General features: G+C 50.9%; 2 protein-coding genes across 8 annotated transcripts in view; one reads left to right on the plus strand and one right to left on the minus strand.

Moving 5' to 3' along the window:
• The window catches only part of ARL13B (ARF like GTPase 13B), a 1,122,894-nt gene that overhangs the window by 699,440 nt on the left and 407,721 nt on the right, over positions 1-15,733 (minus strand). The gene's annotated exons all lie outside the window — the stretch shown is intronic.
• The window catches only part of STX19 (syntaxin 19), a 168,600-nt gene that overhangs the window by 104,194 nt on the left and 48,673 nt on the right, over positions 1-15,733 (plus strand). The gene's annotated exons all lie outside the window — the stretch shown is intronic.

The following is a 15,733-nucleotide window of genomic DNA, read 5'->3' on the forward strand; positions in this document are numbered from 1 at the left end:
TGCATGCCAGCCGCTGTTAAGGGACAGGACAGCGCTGCATTGGATATTCGAGGGCAGGTTGGCAAGTGAACTCCAATGGCATGGTACCTGCGCCAAGACGCAGGGAAAAACCTTGAGGCAGCGGGGCTGCACAAGGGAGGCGGCATCAGGATCAGAACAGAGAGCTATGGTGAGCGCCTGCTTATGACAACGTGCGCAAGAGGGCATACCATGCCTGGAGACTGCAGTGAGCACTACAAATTGATCTCAGGGGTTGGAGAACGCTAGGCTCTCTGGTGGGTCCAGACAGAGATCCTGCTTTGGATGGGTGGCGGAGTGGCCCGCTGCGTGGGGGAGTCGGCAGACAGAGCCTATTTAGCCTGCAGCAGCAACATTATCAACCACAGAGTATGAATTAGCAAGGGCCTCAAGCTGTGGTTACCATAGCTGTGGTTACCATAGCAAAGCACCTGTGAGGGCCTAGTGATCTCTTGATAAGTGGTGCTGCATCAGCCTATTACCTGCCGGCAAACAGGGGTGTAGAACGGGTGATGCCTCGCTTCCTACCCTGGTGTGCAGCTGCCCGCTGAGGCGAGTTTGTGCTTCCTATAACCATGGCCATGCAAACAACCAAAACCAAGGAGTTGCCCGCAGGAGATATAAAAGCACTGCTGCAGGGGCAAGATGGTCCAAAGAAGAATTAAATGGTGGCAGCATCCCACGTTCACTCGCCAACTAGCCTGCAACTTGATCTTGAGTATACACCCACGAGAAGATCTGATCTCCATCTGATGCTAACTGAAATCCAACAAGAAATCAAAGATAGTGTGGCAACGCTGACAATTACAGAATTGAGCAAGCACATGGTGGCAGTGGTAAAGGGAATGGACAAAGCTGAATCTACCCTATGCGAACAGGTTTTTGAACAGGAGGAGATCTCAAAACGAATGATGGAGTTGGAACAACAATTTGAGCTGGTAATGAACAAACAGATGGATGCAGAAAATATGTCCACAAGAAATAATATTCAGCTATGGGGGATTCCAAAATCTGTGTCAGATGCAGACCTAGAGGTCTACGTTCGTACTTTGTTCCACCAAGTCCTAAATGCCTCGGATGACGAAGAGATGTTACTTGACCGTACGCACCGAGTATACAGTGCATATCAGCAGAATACAAATGTGCTCCTGGATGTGTGTATCGCTCGCCCAGAGTGCACGGACTGTCATTAATCACCAGCGCAATTGCAGAGCCTATACTTTGAACGCAGGTAGACGACGCAATGACTTACAACCACACGCACGCTTAGAAAATAATGAGCACTTATACGGCTATTTATTCATAGCTTGGAAGCAACAAGTGATAACACAGAACTAAATCACAGAAAAGACAGAGAATTCAAAAGAAAATACATCACCGTGGGCATAACTGAATCCCTCATCTCGCCAGAAGCGGCTGGAAGATCCCGGTAACAGCCAGGCCGAGAGCACAACAGCCCACAGGTATGCCGGACAAAGGCGTCCCCCTTCCGACTGAGGTCTTTGTACATATCTCGTCTGACCGCTGACGGGTTCCGCATATATGCACTCCTCAAACAGGGGTGGCAATTTCTCAAACCTTCTAGCAATGCGCTTGCGCATTGATAAGTGACCGTTGGTTGCCAGCTGGGTCAACCGACAGTAACGTCAAGGAGCAAAGCGCTTCCCTCCTCTCCTAAGAACAAACGCCACGGAAAACCGTTCCATAACTCATAGCAAGACATAACAAAACCAGCTTTCCCAGCAGAATGTCCTTGACTGGCTGCATACCAGGCTTGGAAAGCATGTTTTTTTTTCAGCAAAGCAAATTCAGCTCTCAGCAAAGTAAATACAGCTTTTCACTGAGGCATGGAATAAATATCCATTATGGCTCTGAGTGCCCCCAGAATGCACTGCGAACCAGCGCCATGTTATAGCTCAAGCATAACAATGTGTTAACTAGGGTCCACCTGTTTCAAAGGAGAGAATTATGGTAGCCACAACACATCAAGAAATGGTCTGGTTTAGAGATGCCTCCTTAAGGATTTACCAGGATCTAGCCCAGAAGACTCTGCAGAGGTCGGAAGAGCCGAAGGCTGGTTGCGTGAAAAGGGCGTGTGTTACCGCTGGACTATTCTCTTTGGATTATGCTTGGAGTACGGCAATTGAGCTTATAATATCACTAAGGAAGAAGAGGCAGCATAACTGATGAGCAGGGAGGAAATGGGCTGACAAGTAGAGGAGTCGCACAAGGAGATTGTCGAGGGGAAAGAAATGCGCACTCCCAAAAAAGATGGATGTTCACCAGCTCGGCCAGATCCTAGAGGAAAAGGAAGGGCTCGAGAGCACAGCTAGCTGCCCGAGGAAATGGTGCATGTAATTATGACCATAATACTATGGTAATACTGTGGGAGTGTTGGGGGGCTGGGGAGGAGTTTGGGTGGGGGTATTTTGGAGAGTTTTAGTTTTTGTTGAACGTTAACTGTGGCATGAGGATGGGATGCAGAAGTTGTAGGTTGGGTGGTCGCTTTTCACTTTGGAGAGGTATTGCGGGGGTGAGGGGGGGGGAAGACCTATAATTGGGAATGGTTGAGCTAACATTGATTGCCCTGAATGTACAGGGTCACAACTCTCCCTCCAAAAAGAAAGTCAATTTTTGTTCAGTTGGTGGAAATGAAAGCTTCCATTGCTTTTCTTCAGGAGACAAACCTGATGGCAGATGATGAAAGGCGAATGAGGAATAGACTGTTTTCCCAACAGTATTATGCGTCATCTGGAGCAAAGAAAAAGGGGTGGGAATCTTGATTGGTTGCAGTGTTAGTTTTAAGAAACCATTTCTATACAGAGGATCCCGAAGGGAGGTTTCTGATTTTGAAAGGATTGCTTGGGGAACAGCTTTTTACCTTGGTAGCACTTTATGCCCCCAATGAAATGCAGGAACTTTTCATTAAGACGCTGAGGATCCGACTGGGAGGTCTGATCGAGGGTAAGCTGGTGGGGGACTTAAACTATGTCATGAAACCCCCACATGGACAAAATGCTATTTCCAACGGCTAAAGAAAATGGGCATAGACCGGAACTGGCGAGGTTTCTAAGGGAGTAAGGCCTTATAGAGACTTGGAGATTTTTCCGGCAGGAAGAGAGAAAGAGAGTACACGCATTTCTCCCCAGGTTTCATTTACACCGATTCCCATGGTGGGCTCCGTGAAACTGTTAATTCCCCGGTTGTGTTACAGGTGGAGTGGTTCCATGTAATGATGTCCCTGTGAAAATGTCGCCTGGGAAAAAAAGTTTCCAAAAAATTGCTGTTTTTTTGCAGGCACATTATTACTTTGAACATGCGGGGGACACCTCTGTAACCCCCCCTGCTCCGCTTGACCCCCTATATATGGACATCCTACATAATGTCGCCACAACCTTTTCTTGGCGATATTATGAATGGTGACCAAATATATGGGGACATTATTACCGGATACTGGTGGAGTTGGGAGGTGTAGTACCAAAAGTAAGGAAACCGTGGAAGCTGAATGAGTTAGTCTTGCGGGGCACTCAGAGGGCATATGGAGGATGTTATATGGAATTACTTTCAGGAGAATGATGCAGAAGGGATGGACTTGCGAGTTGTGTGGGACACTGCTCAGGTAGTGATTAGAGGGGAGTTTATCGCTGAGACAGCTGCATTCTTGGCAGCGCAAGACTTGGTTTGGCTGACAGTGGAATAGTAAAGTAGCAACAGCCGTGAAAGCTCATGCACACACGAATACATTGAGATCATTGAGTGGATTGAAGATTAGAGCGCGATTGGGAGCCCATGCAGCGGACAAGTCGGCCCAGCTATTGTTCCATACTACGCAGCCGTACTAGTGCAAAGGGAATAAAGCCAACCGCTACCAGGCAGCCAAGTTGCATAAGCAGTGGGATAAGAATTATATCACACAATTACAAACAGGGATGGGGGAATAATTGCGAAGGGGGAAGAGGAGAAACTAGGTATAATGGAGGCATATATTATAAGCAGTTAGTGAAGTCAGAGAATCTGCATCCCGCAGACCAAAATGCTTTTATGCAGCGTGGAGACCTACATAGGCTGTCGGAGGAAGATAACGTAGCTCTAGAAAGCCTGATAACCGCAGAGGAGGTGGCGAGGGCTATTGACTCACTGCCTCCTAACAAGATGCTGGGTCCTGATGGGTTCAGTAATGGCTTTTATAAGACATTCAAACCGTGGCTAACATCACAACTGACTAAGTTGTTTCATGTAATCCAGGAGAAGGGAGTGATCTCTCGGGACATTGGTATTTCCACCACAACATTGATCCTTAAACCAAATAAGGACCCCACGGAATGCAGTAGTTATCACCCCATATCATTCCTCAATAATGCAAAAATGTAATCTAAACTACTAGCTTGACATTTAATGGGGATTCTTCCTAAAAGTATTCACCCTCATCAGGCGGTATTTATAATGGGTCGTCACACAAAGGACAATACTAGAAGGGCAATGAATGTTGAGTGGGGCACCACAACATTGCAGAGGATTTTGATTGCAGCCCTAGATTCCATGTGTGGTTTTGACTGTATAGACTGGGCTACTTGCGAAAGATTCTAGAGGCTTTTGGTCGTGGTCAAGCCTTTGTCCGGATGTTTCTCGCAAACTTCCAAGTTCCAGCGATGCATTTGATAGTTAATGGGTGACTCTTGATGGTAATTGACATCAGGAGGGGCACGCAACCAGGTTGCTCCCTTTGCGCGCTGATCTTCGCTATGGCAATGGAACCATTGGGGATTGTGATGCGTGGCATTGAAGAGATAGGGCGAGTGAAGGGGGTTGGCCATTCGCACAAAATTGCTTTGTAGCGGACGATGTAGTGCTTTTTTTACACACTACTTCTCACTCTCTGTCAAAGGTAAGGAACAAGTTACTTACCTGTAACTGTTGTTCTCCAGCATGGGTCTAGCATGGATTCACATGCTCATGAATATTCCCCATCGTCAGGCTGGGAATCCTCGGTAAAGAAAAAATCTGTTTCATTTCTGTCTTTCTCCTAATAACCAATCACTGGTCTCTGGGTCATACTGCCCCCAGCCAATGACTGCCCTCTACCTAACCCCTCCTCTGGCAGCCATCTTCAAATTTGGTAGCACGTAAAGTGGCAGTAGGACCAAGAGAAGAGCCGCAGAGGGGTAGGAGGGAGGGTTCGCATGTGAATCTGTGCCAGACCCATGCTGGAGAACAACAGTTACAGGTAAGTAACTTGTTCCTGCCCAAGCATGGGGTCTGGCATGGATTCACCTGCTCATGAATACAAGAATACATATCAGTACACACATGCACAACCGCGGGAGGTGGCAAGGCTCAATATTAAGCAATTACATCAACTCAACATTAAGCATCTCTTACCCCTTCACCAGGTCCACCTTCAGGCGAACAAGTTGCGCAGCACTGCCTGGCCGACTCTGGACTCCTCCCTGGAATCCCGGTCGACGCAGTAGAATCTTGTGAAGGTGTGCGTCGACCTCCACGTAGCAGCCCTGCAGATGTCCAGCAGGGGCACACCAGATAGGAACACTGTGGTAGCAGCTATCGCTCTGGTCGAATGGGCTCTTGGACGGCCGGTGACCGTGCATGATGCAGCCAGAGAGACATCTGGAAATGGAAGCCTTTGAGAGGGCCTTCCCTTGGTTCACAGGTCCAAAGTTCACAAACAGCTGTGATGTCTTCCGAAAGCTCTTTGTGCGGTCCACGTAGAACTTCAGTGCTCTAGCTACATCCAGCGAGTGCAAAGTCTTCTCAGCCGGCGACGAAGGCGACGGGAAGAAAACAGGTAACACCAAGGGCTCGTTGAGATGGAAGTCCGACGGCACCTTGGGCATGAAGGAGGGGTGCGTCCTCAGCACCCCCCCTCGTCTCGTGGAAAGTCAGGTATGGAGGCTTGCAGGAGAGGGCCTGGATCTCTCCCACTCGTTGTGCGCAGGTGATGGCCACAAGAAACGCTGTTTTCCACAACATGAACTTCAACTGTGTCGAATGCAGAGGCTCGAATGGCGGTCCCATGAGCCTGGTCAGCACCACGTTGAGCTCCCACGCGAGAGCCGGATACTTCACCGGCGGGAACGATCAGAACAGTCCCTTCATGAACTCCTTCACCAGGCGATGGGACCACAGGGATGAGCGCCCCGGAGTTCTGGTGTAGCGGGAGATAGCTGCCAGATGGATCTTGATGGAGGCATGGGCCAGCCCCGCCTTGGCCAGCGATAGCAAGTACGGCAGCACATGAGGGGCCGTAATCCGCAGAGGGTTAATCTTCTGTGCCCGGTACCAGACAGAAAACCTCTTCCATTTGTGTCCATAGCACTCGAGAGTTGACACCCTAGCCTTTGCAAGCACCTCCTTGCAGGCCGCCGGGATATCGTACCCTCCAAACTCTAGTGCTGCAGGAGCCAGGCCTGCAAGTTCAGCGACCCCGGGTCGTGGTGGAGGATGGTGCCTCCTTCTCTGGCGAGGAGATCCGCGTCCGTCAGCAGTTTGACTGGGGTGGGGTAGCGGGGGGGAATGCCGACATGTCCAGAAGGTCCGGGAACCAGATCTGTCTCGGCCAAGCATACAGGAACAGGCCCTCCCAGGGGAATGAGAAGGCATCGCCCATGCTCCCCGGCTGGGGAAACCTGCTGGTGAACCTCCGGCACTTGGTGTTAGTCGCTGTCGCAAATAGGTCGATCTGTGGATTGCCCCATCGTTGGAAGAGTAGATCCACTTGATCCTGACGCAGTTGCCACTCGTGGCACGAGCGCAGCTCCCTGCTGAGTGAGTCAGCAATGGTGTTCTTTATTCCTGCCAGATGGAAGGGTATCAGAAACATCCCTTGGGCGACGGCCCAGTGCCACAGATTCTAGGCTTCCTTGGATAGGGCTGGGGATCTGGTGCCTCCCTGCTTCCGGATGTAGAACATTGTGGTGGTGTTGTCGGTGAAAATCCTTACCACCTTGCCCTTGAGGGATGGGAGGAACGACTTGAGGGCCCAGAACACGGCTCGGAGCTCCAGGACATTGATGTGTAGTGACCTCTCCTCCGGGAGCCAAAGGCCTCTTGCGTGGAGATCTCCGGTGTGCGCTCCCCATCCCTCCAGGGAGGAGTCAGTCGTCACCGTCTCCTAATGTGCCGGGGTCTGGAAGTCCATACCCGCCACCAGATGCATGCGGTTGTCCCACCACCGAATAGCTTGGCGGAAAGTCTCGTTGAGCGGGATCCTGTCTTCGAAGTTGCCCGCCGCCTGCATCCAACGGGCATCGGGGAAATCTTGCAGTGGACGCATCCGCAGCCTGCACAGGCGCACGAGGACATCATGCCGAGTAGGGACTTGATGGTCCTCACCCTGGCCACGTCCATGGTCGACACCCGTTGCACCTTGCCTAGGATGGCCTTCATCCTTTCCTCCGTCGGAAAAGCCAATCGCACCACTGTGTCGATTCTGGCTCCCAGGAACAGGGTGACTTGCGACGGCACCAAGTGGGATTTCGTGAAGTTGATTGAGAATCCCAGATCTGTAAGCAGCTGGACGGTCTTTGCCGGGTGCACGACGGCGAGTTCTCTTGTCTTTGCTCGAATGAGCCAATCGTCCAGGTAGGGGTAGACTTGAATCCCCTGCAGGTGCAGCCGTGTCGCCAGTGGTGCTAGGCACTTGGTGAATACCCTCGGCGCTGACTTCAATCCGAAGGGAAGGGCCTTGAACTCAGTGTCGCCCTTGGACAACGAATCTTAGGAACTTCCGATGCCCTTTTAGAATGGGGATGTGAAAGAAGGCATCCTCCAAATCCAGCGACGATAGGAAGTCGCCTTCCTCCAGCTGTCCCAGCACGTGCTGGAGGGTGACCATCCAGAACTTCTGGGACTTGATGTACATGTTTAGACGAAGGTCCAGGATGGGTCGCCAGCCGTCTGTCTTCTTTCTTACGAGGAAGTATCGGGAGTACACTCCGGAGCCTCTTTGGGATGAGCTCGATGGCTCCTTTCTTCAGCATCGCCCTTCCTTCCAGCAATAGTTGAGGGACGTGGTTTTCCTTCCTGGCCACGGGTGGAATGCGGAGGCAGTTCTTTAGAAACTCTAGGGTGTGCCGCGGGCCAGGGCATCCAGCACCCATCGGTTGGTGGAGATGGACTCCCACACGCTGACGAACTTCGCCAGCCGGCCTCCCACCGGGGTGCTCTGGTGGGGGCCCGACGCTACGGCCGGTTCAGTCCTGCTTGGCGGTGGCCTTGCCTCCTTGGTGACGACGACGACGACGACGACGAGATCCTCTTGATTTACCGCGTCCTCTGTAGGCCTTCTGCGACGAGGAGCGGGCCGCCTGGCGGTATGTCGAGGAGCCGCCGCCGAATCCTTTGGAGGCACCCTGCTTGCCTCCGGAGTTCCGAAAGGGCAGCCGTCATTGCTGCGAAACCCCCAAGGCCCGAGCCGTCTGTCGGCCTTGATGGCCTGCAGTGACTCGTCCACTGTCTCGCCAAACAGGTTGTTCCAGTCGAAAGGCATGTCCAGAACTCTGGTCTGCACGTCTTGGTGGAAATCTGTTGCCTTGAGCCAACCACCCCGGCGAAGGCAAACACTGTTGCCCATCTGGCAGAAACTGTGTCAGTAATGTCCGTGGCTACCGTTATGGCGTGGTCCGACGCCACCTCACCTTCCTGTAGGATCTCCAGGGCCTCAGCCCTCTTGTCGTCCGGGAGGAAGTCCAGCGGGGAGAGATCTTAAACTACAGCTCCCTGTCATAGCGGGCCACAATCGCGAGGGCATTGGCCGCCTTAATCGTCGCCGCCGACGAGATGACCCGTCGTCCCATGGCGTCCAGTTTCTTCCCCTCGCCGTCCGCTAGGGAGGTCGAAGTGGAGGCAGTCGCCCCCGCCGCTGTCTTCTTGGCCGCCGCAGAGACGACCGAATCCGGGGTGGGCTGCGCCCTAAGGCACATGGGGTCGGAATTCGTGACCCGGTACTTCTTCTCGTACCGGTCTCTCTTGGCAGGAGTCGTGGACGGGTTCTTCAGGAGCAACAGCCCCTCGTCCCAGATGTCATCAAGCAATGGAACTGACAGGACAGTCTTCCTCTTGGCCTCATGCCGTTGATAGAGGAAACCTTCCTTCTTCTGTTCCTCGGGGCAGAGCTGGAAGAGCTCAGATGCCCTGGTGATCATGGCGTGGAAGAAGCCAATTTTGTCGGGCGGGGAGGCCCGAGGAGGTGGTGATGGAAGGCCCATCCTGTCCTCATCTGTCCCCGTCGTGGCCGTCTCTGTTCCCGTCTCATCCTTCGGATCGGGGGAAGGAGATGAAGGCTATGAAGGCCGTGAAGGCTGGAAGGGTGGGGGATGATTTCTACTCTGTTTGCCTGGAGGGCTTCCAGGCGGTCCAGGCTCCGCTGGATCGTCCGTTGGGGTAAGGGCAACCTTGTCCTTATCTCCATACACAAGACCTGGATCGCCATCAAGATTGCCCCTGAGTTATCCTGTGGTCCAGGTACAGTCTGCGACGGGCGTGACGGTTGGGGAGTGGAATCCTCCGCCTCCACGGGCTCCTCGTCGGCACCACCGTTGCTTTCTTCGTCCACCTCGTCAGGGTCCCTCCCGTGGGACCGGCCCCACTCAAACATCTTGTTCAGGATCTTCACGACTCCAGCCAGCTCCTCTTCAGAGGCTGTTTCTGTATCTGTATCTGTGTCCGTGATGGCCACTGCCCCCCCACCCCCCTGAGTATCCTCCATTTTGGGGATCCCCAGGCCCTGCCATTGGAATCAGTTGATTCCTGATGGAAAACAAGATGGCCCCTGTGACCTCTTGCTTTCTATTACCTATTACCTTGTTTTCTCAAAGTCCTGGCAAGCCCTGACTCTGTCCCTTCCCCCTGACTGGCTGTTGGGTGGAAGTTCCACATTTGGTGTTGTTGTGAAGTCCAGTCCAGACTGACTGGAGCCTTCCCAGTGTCTGTATCTTGTGGGTACGCCCTGTGGGTGGGACCTGGGTGAATGGAGTGTGTGACCAATATACACTTCTTGTTGTGGCTGTCTGGTTTCTGGTATGAGAGACAAAGACTGAGACAGCCCTGCCCGAAACTGGCCTGAATGCAGTGTGTAGTGTTGAATGGCTGAGTACTTGTCCCAATCCACATTCCTTGTTGTGAGTGTCTGAGAGGGAGGAGGATGGCCTGAATGCACTGTGTGCCTGATTGGCTGACTGACTGCATGAATGCCCTTCTGTATGATTGGCTGCTGAGAGTGACCTAGCAGTGTGGATGAGAGACAAGACAGTATATCTGGGGACATCTCACCACTGGAAATTGTTCAGAAGCTGTGTCTACACTTGAAGAGTAACTGGAACTGCTGATCCTCGACGCCAGCTGGAAGATGAAGACTTGCTGTTGCATTTGCTTCGACCTGACCTGAAAGCTGCCGAACTCGTCAAGGACTGATCCGAGCGAGGACCTGGTAAGGCGCCCTCTTCCCGTGCTCCGAGGGACCATCGAGCACCGCTAACCTTCGCCGAAGCTGCCTGGAAGTCAGACCCTCGAAAGGCTGGAGAACGAAGCAAAGCACCCGGACCTCGCCGCTGTCGAAGTCTATTGCCGTCGACCAGGGTTCACAGGTTTGTGTAACTGCTGGAGGCCCGTCGAAGTTGTGTTGCCCAGCCGTGGGGACCACTTGACGCTGTGCCACCGACGACCGGAGCCGCCCGCTCCTTTGCCTAAGTTCATTTGAATCCAAGGACTCCCTTGTCCGCAACCTCGACCGCTTTGTCCCGCCGGAGAAAGTCAAGGACGACCAGCGCGCCGAGGAGAATCCGCTGGTGGGTTTCCCGCCACCTGAAGGCCACAAAGACTTCGACGATTCGACGCCCTTGTTGGGCCACAGTTCTTCTGAAACTCTTTGCAGTCCTGAACAATCCATCGCCGAGGTGCCCCGCACACCTCATCCTCGCAGGACGTCACTGACGAGCACCGCCTGGATCGACATCAGGGTCTCGGCACCCTTGAACTTCTCATCGCCGCCGTCGACGACAAGTTCACCATCTTCGACGCTTCTCGACGATCCGTGGCTCCTGCTTTAAAGGGAGTCACTCAAGAAGGATCCTTCGACGCGTTTTTGAAGAACTCTACCAGTACCTTGGGGGGGGTAAAACCTTAATAGGAGGAAACAAGGCTATTGAACAATATATGGACTGGACTTGTGCTATATATCTTTATTTTACAGGTTTCCCAGGGCGGGGGGGGGGATCTCCACACAGAACTGTGTCTAGATAACAGGGCCAGTATTCTGCCAATTGTGTCAACCATCTTGCTTTCCCTCCTCTCTCTATTGCGGGTGTCCTCGTTATTGATCTGTGTGACATTTTAACCGTACAAGTGGTGCACTTTAATGCGATTCGATAACATTGGTGGTACCACTTTAGAATTGTATAGATTTATCATTGTTGATTTCCAAGTACAAAGTGCGTTATTGTGATCGTGTACATACCTTTCAATATTAATTATATAAAGACTGTGTTTTCAGTAATACAGTGTGTGGACATTCCTTTGTGGGGGTTTGGGGACTACACTGTACTTGAGAACCAGCCTGCATCACCTCCTGAGAAGGTAGGCCTTGATTGCTAGTCCATTGCTACCGTAATAGAGAATCTTGACTGGGGTCTTCTGTGCCTCTCCTCTACCATATAGAGAGCAGAAGTACAGACACCCCCTTCCAGTCTTTACAGAGGGTCACTGCCTCGCTCCCGAAGCTTACCTGGGTTCTCCGATTTCCTCTTACCCGAGCCAGAGCCTTGGCTCGTGGTTGATGGCATCGGTGAAAGTGCGCCCTGCCTGGCAACCGAGAAGCCCGACCGATCGGCGCTCCCGGTGCCTGCGGACTCGCTGTGCTTTGCCTTTTGTTGGGCCCCTGTCGCCGGAGCGCCCTCAAAGGTCTTCCCTTCCAGCCAGTTGGTGAGGCGGATACGCCGATCCCTCATAGTCCGTTCCGACATGTTCTTGCAAAACGCACAGTCCTTCTCCACGTGCGTTTTGTCTTCATGGAGGCAGTAGAGGCATCTAGAATGCTCGTCCTCCTTGAAGACATTCTGCAATCCGCATCCAGGACAGCTCCTGAACAGCTTGGATCCGGGCGTCATGTTTCCTTTGTCCTGGGCCATGACCACGCGGGGTAGGCCTCCAAGATCTTCTGGAATACTCCAAGAAGCGAAACTCGACGAAAACTTTGCCCTTGAGGGGCGTAGAAAAATCCGAAACGGGTCCCCGTTGATCGGAAGTAGAAACGGTGGAGCTTGAGGCTCGATTGACCGAAAAAATTAGATTAAACTCTTTGAAAAAAATCGCAAAACGGAGTAAAAGCTCGAGAGCTATAGCACGAGGACTCCCAATACTTGACCATGCGGTACAAATCTGAAGATGGCTGCCAGAGGAGGGGCTTAGGTAGAGGGCAGTCATTGGCTGGGGACAGTATGACCCAGAGACCAGTGATTGGTTATTAGGAGAAAGACCGTTCAGAAACTAAACTGAAACTGATGTTTTCTTTACCGAGGATTCCCAGCCTGACGACTGGGTATATTCATGAGCATGTGAATCCATGCCAGACCCCATGCTGGAGAATGCGGGTTGTGGAGGACTTTGCAGGGGCATCAGGATTCAGGATTAATTATGCAAAATCTAAGACGCAACATATCGGAGGATCCTGGGGAACTGGAATAGTGGTGTAGGGATTTGCTGCTGAAACGGGCAATGGCAGACATAGAATGCCTGGGAATAAAGCCAACGGCAGATTACAGTAGCCTATATAGGGCCAATATGACCCTGTTGTGGGTGGGATTAGTGGACGACCCACAGAGATGGCATAAACAAGATATGATATGTTTGCCCACATTGCAACTCTTAAAATGACATTGCTACCCAGGCTTTTTATGCAATAAATTCCCTACTGGTTGCGACAACGGTCATGCTGGTGCGGTCATTACAGAAAGAGATATTTTCCCTTTTTATATGTGGCAAAAGAAGCCGCCCAGGGTCCCCAGACAAGTTCTTAGGAGGGATATGTCTTTAGGAGGGTTGGGAGTTCCCGATATAAAGAGATATATTGTAGCGGTGCAAATAGGCCCTATGCTGGAATGGGCTCAGGAAAATAGCACTAAGGGGTGGCGCAGTCTGATACAGGGAGCTACTTCCATACCACTGAGAGTTGTACTGTTCCTGGGTAAATTAACGCGAGTGGCGGGGAAGGGGTGGGGGGTGTCCCCTTGGAGGCTACCAAACGTGCCCTGCGGTATTGGAATCTGGCATTGAGGTGAAGGGCTTAACTCCTGGACTGGGTCCCTATACGCCTGTGTGGTATAATTCAGAGTTTAGCCTGGGTAATTTGGACAGGTTTTGGGAAGGATGGGGCGATTCTTCTACACTGATACTAGCAGACTTGCATAAGGAGGGTTGCCCCCTTTCGAAGACATGAAAGTGAAATTCCAGTTCGGCGAAAGGGCACGCTTCCCATTACATACAACTCGGGCATTGGACCTCACACAGAAGGGTTTGAGCGGCTGGCACCAGCCAGCCAATGGGATTGGAAGTATCGAAAGAGAGTTTCAAGGCTTTACCAATTGTTGCACATAGCGGTCCCAGAAGATAAGTTGGCATACATGAAAAATGGGTATGAAACTTGGGAATTAAAATTTGGAGTAGGGCCCAAAAGGCATTGAGGTGTTCCAAAATCAGAGAAACGGCATAGTAGTTAAGTTTTCTATGGCATCTCATGCCACAGAGGCTTCGCAATATACAAAATCAATACTCTCCTCTATGTTGGAGAAACTGCAGGGAGGCAGGAGAGCTACATCACATGTGGTGATCCTGCCCTAAAGCGAGAATTTTCTGGAAGGAGATCCTGGGGCATATTAGGGATATTGTGGGTGTGCAATTGCTTTTATCCCCAATCACAGTACTCTTGGGGGCAGTCGAGGAGGGAGTGTATACAGTGAGTGGATCGTGAGCAACCTTAATTACACATACGTTAACTGCTGCTAGAATTGTCCTGGTGCACCAGTGGAAAACTGTCAAAGGCCTGGGGGTGGCATTATGGTGGGTGAGACTATGGGGAGTGTTGGCAATGGAAAAGGTGTGTGCATTAGCATATGGATCCTACCACAACTTCCTGAAGGCCCGGCTTCCATTCCATGAGTGGGTGAAGGACGGAGACCACCATTATAGACCATCATCGTTAAAGCACTTTTCGATACTGTAAGGGTACCGCCCTAGCATGTATACAACAAGCTAATGATTTGTTTGGAGAGAATACACCATGCCACAGTGACTTAATTGTTTTGTGTTGCAATTTATTGTTACATAAACAAGGTGAATGGTCCGAACTGACATTGAATTAGGTTTTTGTCAGATCATTACAGAGAGAGAGTGAGAGTGAGAGTGAGAGAGAGAGAGAGAGAGTAAGAGAGAGAGAGAGAGAGAGAGAGAGAGAGACACCCACACCCCCAGGCTTTTCCCTTTTTTTGCTGAGACTTCATGCTCATTTCTCAGCTGCTTGCAAGAGTGCAACCCGCTGGATTTGCCTTTTCCAAAGGGCATTTTTCCTTTTCTTTTGGATATATATATATATTAGGAATTCAGAGATGGATAACTTAAAGATAAGACGTATGCAATGTGCACACACTTTAACTAGAGAGTAACAACTAAGAGTTTACAAGAGCAGGCCTAAACAGAAGAGGAGCTTTGATCCGCCTGTTGAACATAGCTAGGGAAAAACGAGCCCCAAGGCACCCAATGTCAGACTGGCCACAGTCTGCAGCCTTAGTTTGGGAGCAACAAAGGCCCTGGCAGGATTGAAATGGACCACAGACAAGCCACAAACAGTTTAAAAAACGACGACACGATAAATAAGTTGTAGAATCAATACATGACAAAATCTTCTCACAGCAGAATCAACCCCTAACCTCTTACAAATAGCTACTCTGACATCAGGGAAGAGATGCCACTATTTGCGGAAGTATCCGTGCTCCTGTCCAACCTTTGCCTAGTTTCAGCCTGCAATTCACAGGCAATCAAGATCTCAAAAGGTAAAACAGGGAAGCATTGACTTTTGCTGGGCCTCTAAAAGACGACCAAGTGATAATGTCCCTGGGATACCACTTTTTCAGTAGCCTTCATCAATTTTAATTCAACACAGGATGAAAGCACTAGGTAGAAAATGGACACATTGTTGAGGGAGCTGACCACCTCTTCCACTCTAGACCTTTCCAAACTTGTATTGCTTGTGCTGTGAAATCCCATTTGTACCCCACCTAATACTTCAGATGTGCCTCCAAAAACTCATTCTTGCCACATGCAATCTTAATAGAACGTATGGTTGAGAAGCTGCCAGAATGCCACCTTCTCTGTGCTGTACGAAACCGCTATAAATCAGGATTTGCAAATGAAAACATCAGCACTGGACAGTTGACTGTGTCCTCAGGAAATGATCCATCTTGCTACGTAAAAGCACTTTTAAAAAGCAAATCATATTTATCTGCACACAGGAAACCGCTACAGTAATATACCATGCATGTAGACAACATCAAGAGTACAACTTTCGTTATGCGTTTTGCCACTAGTTGTGCATGTAGCCTTTTGTAATGTTAAGGATCCTACGGAGTGCGGCCTACCCCCCGCCCCCCAACATGGTCGATCTAGCTGTAATCCAGAATTGATATCAAGTACACCCTTGTCCCAGGTGACT

This window comes from Ambystoma mexicanum, chromosome 7p (genome assembly GCF_040938575.1).
Source record: "Ambystoma mexicanum isolate Mex_15411 chromosome 7p, UKY_AmexF1_1, whole genome shotgun sequence".
Taxonomy (NCBI): domain Eukaryota; kingdom Metazoa; phylum Chordata; class Amphibia; order Caudata; family Ambystomatidae; genus Ambystoma; species Ambystoma mexicanum.